We start from the raw sequence: 6,000 nt of genomic DNA, 5'->3' as shown, positions 1-6,000 counted from the left end.
GTCAATAAAGGAAATTCTCACCACCGTGATTGACTGATTCTTTGACAGAGCTGCAAAGACGCAGGAGGCATAATATCAGCTGCTGTGCAGCCTTCCCAAACATATGCTGCCAGTACCTTCAGTCTTGGGTTGCAGCTACCGTGTTATTTTAGTATTAGGTTTATCCTTTAACAGCAAGTGCTAGTCGTTCCACACGGCATGGCGATTCTGAGTCCCCTGACACTTGTCACTGCAGACAAGAACAATATTAGAAAAATCAATTTATGACTTAAATGAGGAAAGAATAAAACAGTCCAAAGGCAAGAAGCTGTGCTCTGTCACAAATACCCAAAAGACAGCATTAAATTCACATCACATGCCTTAAATGCTTCAAATAAGAAAGTTTTGACTTGCTTCAAAGCAAAACAAAAAAATTTGCCAGCACTTTAAATAAGCAGTTTGGTTTACTAGGCACTCCCAGACAAATATTAATAAATTAAAAGGTGCAAAAAGAATAATAAATACTTCTTTATTGGTAGAAATATTGTAGTGCTGGGGAAGAGGCAATAAGTTTGATGAAAGGAAAAGTACAGCTCCCATAAAAGGGACACTTAACTACAGCAGGACTCTTCAGACTGGAAAAGAAATCTTTGGGTGGGGAATATGCTAGAGGTCTATAAAATCAGGAATGACATGGAGACAGAGAGAAACAACTAATCCTTTTCTTCTCTGGTACAGTAACAAGCAGGCAGTAAATCTTCCAAACAAGAGATGCATCTTCTTATTGGCACAGGGTTAACCTGGGGAATTCTTTCCCACTAATCACTGGGGTAATTACGGGTTTGCATGGATTCAAAAAGCAACTGGACAAACCCATGGAAGGAAAAAGAAGTTCATCGACAGCTAATAGGCACAAGGACACTTCCTCTGGTTTAAGATGTTCCTGAAACATAATTCACTGGAGTTTGGGAGAGTTTCACCATATGACAATATGGTGACAAAGTAACAACTTCAACAAATTAAAGTAAGAAAATTACAAATTTTTTCTATCTTCTTCAGATGGAGATGTTGGGATGAGGGAGAATGTATATAACAGACAATAAGACCCTGTGTAATTAGGAGGTGCTCATAATTTTCTGAAGTTGTACAGAGAGTTTCCCAACTGCAGGACCAAAACAAAAGAAAGGATGCTTTCAAAATCAGCATTTCATGATGAGAAATGCTTATCACTGAAACACTGCATTTAAACAACTCAGAGGAGACCAAATACCTGTCTTTGAGTATATTTGTAATTTATTTTGAATTTTCGGGTATACATGGCAGGTGCTGGAGACGCACACTTATCCTTTTCCTTATATTGCCACCTGGTGGTCCTAGGCATATGGAAGCAATAAACTCACCGATTTTTCAGTAAAATGACCACAGTTTAAACATTTTAAATGACATCCATTTCTTTTCCTCTGAGATAGAAGACAAGTACTTTTTTAATACAGAATGTGTAGGGGTGAGGGGCTGTTTGGTTTTACCACCGATACGATACGATAGTTCCTGTGTGTAGTGTAGTCAGCTCTTGATTATCTAAATAAATGGCTGCACTGGCCACCCCAGGTCACAGGGAAATGGTTAATATGGATTGCAGCTCTGCTGTGGGCTCTGGACGCCCGCTTGGGCTGGGTGCCGTGCTCCCTGCACTCAGCCAGAGGGCAGGAGGAGAGCAGAGCTTCCAGCCAGAGCCAAACCATCATCTCTTCCTTCTGCCCTTTCCACCTCGCCAGTGGTGGAAACACAGCGCAAGGATATTTAACTAGTATGAAAGAGGCTCTTTGGTTCCCAGAAGCAGCATAGCCACATGGTCGGAGCAATGTCCGAGTTCACGTCTCATGGAGATGTCGGAGTACATTGCACAGTGAGTACAGGGAAGGTGTTAAAATCTGCAGCCCTCAGTCTCAGGCTTGCATTGCCACCACACGCAGCCAAGTACACTCAAAAGAATATTGTAGGAAAGGGACATTATAAGGCTAGTTTAAAGAAGAAAGCATTAAAGACTTGGACTTCATAGGGCAGGAAATTGTACAATAGACTTTAGACTGGTCTATTGTAACAAGGCCACGTGTACTGGTCCAGTTTTGGGTTCCCCACTACAGGAGAGATGTTGTTAAACTGGAGCAAGTGTAGCAGAGGGCCGCCAAGGTGGTGAGGGAGCTGGAGCAGTTGCCCAGTGAGGGGAGGCAGAGGAACAGGGCTGGTTCAGCCTGGGGAAAAGAGGGCTTTAGGGGCACCTGGCAGCAGCCTTCTGATACCTAGGAGGAGGCTGTGAAGAAGATGGAGCCCAGCTCTTCACAGTGGTGAGTTGCAGGAAGACGAGAGACAGTGTGTAAGCTGAAACAAGAGAGGTTCAGAGCTGACATAAGAAGAAACTTTTTCACCATGAAGACAGTCAGCAGTGAAACAGGTTGCTCAGAGAGGCTGCACATCCTTCAAGATTTTCAAGACCAGACAGGATGAAGCTCTGAGCAGCCTGGTCTGATCTCATAGCTGACCCTGCCTGGAGCAGAAGTTTGGACTAGATACTTCCTGAGCTCCCTTCCAATTTTAATAATCCCATGATCCTATTGCTCTGTGAACCACAATCTGTTTTTATTTCAGTTAACAAAAGCTCTGTGCTAACAATTTTTAGTACTACTAACCTACGGAAATGCACTTTTGAGCAATTAATGGGAATTGCAGAATTTCACATCCCAGCCATAACTCCTGTTTTGAGCTATGATAATACTTTTTACATGATAAAACATACCCAAATTCTTTTTAATCGGTAGAAAAAGTTGAAGCTGTCCTTTGCCTAGCAGTAGCTAACCAAAACCAGCATTTACACCTTTTCATTGGCTTTACCAGACTACACTACTTGTAGCTATAACTATAGGGGCAGTCTACCAGCCTGAATCAATGCTCACCAGCTGTAGAGGGGCTCCCACCTCAACTAATCCCAATGGGCTTAGTGAACTGGAACTGTTACTGAAAGCACAGCAACGTTTGCGATACAGAGAGACTGTATGCACACACCGAAGAAGCAAAGTTTGACCAAGGCACCCATGGTAGGTTCCTACATCGCACCTTTAGTGCCTGTGTAGGTTGGACAGACCCACCCTGAAGACATACGCAGAGCAACTTACAGGCATCTCAGGTGCTTCCCTGCACTGCAGCATTTTCAACCTCCCTGGCTGAACCTCTTCTGCAGAGAAAGTGAAACATGCAGCACAGCTCAGTGCTCTCTGCTGACAGTGGCGAAGGCTTGTAGCATGCAGAGAATCGATAGGCGACTGCCCTGTATAGGACTGCCTGCCACGTCAGAGCAAAGAGCTTAAAACAGCAGAAAGCTCCTATGCTCTAAAAAGAGTGTCTGTGGAGTACAGATATTCTCTCTGAGATGTACATCTTTATATGAAAACTTCTAGGATGGAGACTCTACAAGATTATGAAATGGAAAGGCAAACATAACGATTGCTTTATCTTGAAAAGCACTAGGAGAGCTTCCCTTGGGGAGACTGCAGTCAATTCATTTTTGCAGAGGAGAAAAATTCCCCCCGGTGGCAGGTAGACAACTTACGCTTCAGCAAGGGAGAGAGGGTATGCTGCTCACACATACGCCAGTAATTTGCTGTCAGGGAAAAAGGAGGTAATGAGACTGGACAGCCTGTGTAAATACCAAAAGCCCAAAACCTAGCAAAGGAAGAATCAGACAGAGAAACATAGAAGGCAGAAGAGAAAATACCAAGAGGATGTTATACTTGGTATGTATAAACTCCCTTAGGATCACGTATTAAAAAGCATAGGATTATCTTATAAGAACAACAGGAAGAGAGAAGAGGATGTTGAGAAAATAAGGATTGATTATGTGAGGATTTAGGGGCCCGCAAGAATGGAGAAGGGACTAAGAAGGCAAAACGCCTTCTTAGAAGAGTGGGTGAGTAAAGAGAGAAAAGGCTTAGAAAAAACCACAAGATCACGCACCCTTGTTTGCACGAGCTCTTGTTTCAAGGGGAAATAGCTCCTCTGCAGTAAAAATTCTGGTTGCTGCATCCCTTGTTATTTCAGTTGGGATCAGCTGGAGTCTATATAAGGGTGACACTACCATAACACGGCAATTACCTCAGGCATAACACCTCCTTTCCTCTCGTCTGTACAGCAGCAATGTTGGCTGAATCACACAAACACCAATTATATGGAGCGGCTCTCTTAGAGGACTTCAAGTCCAGGGCACGCCTGGTTGGTACAGCTACCCCAGGGTACTGGAGCTAACCCCATTATTATGGCACAGCATCGGGCTTTGTCATATGACCTACCCTAAATTCCTTCCAGAAAGAGTGGGAGATCATTTTTAGTTTTATCACTGCGTTACAGCATAGATGAGTTACCACAGAAAATTAAACGGTGATGCTGGCAAAGTTTGAAAATGTCATTGAACACAAACTATTTGAATACAGTCACCAGAGCTGGTCACACAAGGTAAGAGCAGGAGCTGTGCTTGAGCGTGAGCATCAGGGACTGGCAAAGGGAGCCCGTAGCCCTCCAGGCTTTCTACCAGAAAAGGCAGAAGCAGGATAAGGGGAATCTGGTGGTTGGCACGGGCACAAAGGCAGCCCCTGGCTGGGGAAGAGGAGTGTCTGAAGGAAGGTCCCACAACTGTACGAGCATGTGCCGGTACACAGGGCAAAAGTGGGAATGGTTGGAGGGTCAAGGGCTGGGAAAGTCATGGGGTAAACACGCTGCCCTGCCACCTCAAAATTACCACTGTAGATCCTGATAAAAGTACTGCTGGTAAAATAGCAATAGTAGAGCATTGCTAAACTGTGCTCAACAACTCCCACCTCCAACAGCTTCCTACTGCACTAAAGGCAAATTCGGATTTTTGTACTGTCAGAGATTTTGTCTCATCCTTTGTACAGCTCCAGATGCTCCTTAAAACAGAGCAAGCAATATTTTTGCTGCCCATTTCAGTTATTTTAAAGTTTTCTTATTTGCAACAGCCACTTCTTCTTTAAAGTGAGATTTGAGTCTAAATGAGGACACAGCTGTTTCCTCCTCTTCCCTCATCTCCGCAATAGCTGCAATCGGCAGTGAGCCTCAGAGCATTCTCATCTCTTCCCGTTAAATATTTGGGAAAACAGAGATTACTCAGAGTTGCCAAAGTGATGTTTTCAATAGCTGAGCGCTCAATAATTGACTTCCTTGAAATTTTCACCAGCTTCTAGTCACTTCTGGAGTCCCAGCCCACAAGACAGATGACAGCAGAATAATATACTTTTTTTTTTTTTTTTAAGGCTTAGCATAACATGGAACCTGTTCCTTCTTTCCCATTTCATAACTGAAAAATGGGCACAATCGATAGCTCACTGCTGGCAGCAGTGTTGAGAGAGCCTGCCACGTGGAGCCCAGGCAGGTGTTCCTGGGGCTGTCAGCATCTCTCATCTTCCCAGTTTACACAAGCAGCTCATTTTGTCCTCCAGGTCCCAGTGCACCCCACAGCACCCTCACTACTAAAGTCGGTGTTAGCCTGCCTTTTTGGTCCAACACGGACTTGAGGATGCCTACGTTTTGGACTGACATTTAAGATGGCTTTGAATACTCTCAGTAAACATTTGATTTTGGTTATAGAACTCAGATTATAAACAAGACCCAGGCCATTTCTTGCTTTCTTTTTCAGAGATGCCTCTCCAATAGGACAAGACAATCCTACTCCTTTAAGTCTGACTACATAAAACAGTTTGTTCATATCCTCGGCCATGAGGTCTCCACAAAACAGCATAATGCCAGTAAAATATTTTCGATAGTGTGTATCCAAAATATTGATGGGATGGCTTTACTTCAAATATATCACAAGGTATTAGAATATTCTTTGTAAACCTTTAGTTTTTCCCCATCAATTTTTTCAACTCCATTTTCAATGGCACTGTACAATGAGCAGAGAATTTCAGAGCACCGTGTCCATTGCCAACAACACATTTCTTAAAGTAGTATTTCAGA

Source organism: Aptenodytes patagonicus, chromosome 2 (genome assembly GCF_965638725.1).
Source record: "Aptenodytes patagonicus chromosome 2, bAptPat1.pri.cur, whole genome shotgun sequence".
In the NCBI taxonomy this organism is placed as follows: Eukaryota; Metazoa; Chordata; class Aves; order Sphenisciformes; family Spheniscidae; genus Aptenodytes; species Aptenodytes patagonicus.
This window is presented reverse-complemented; position numbering follows the sequence as displayed.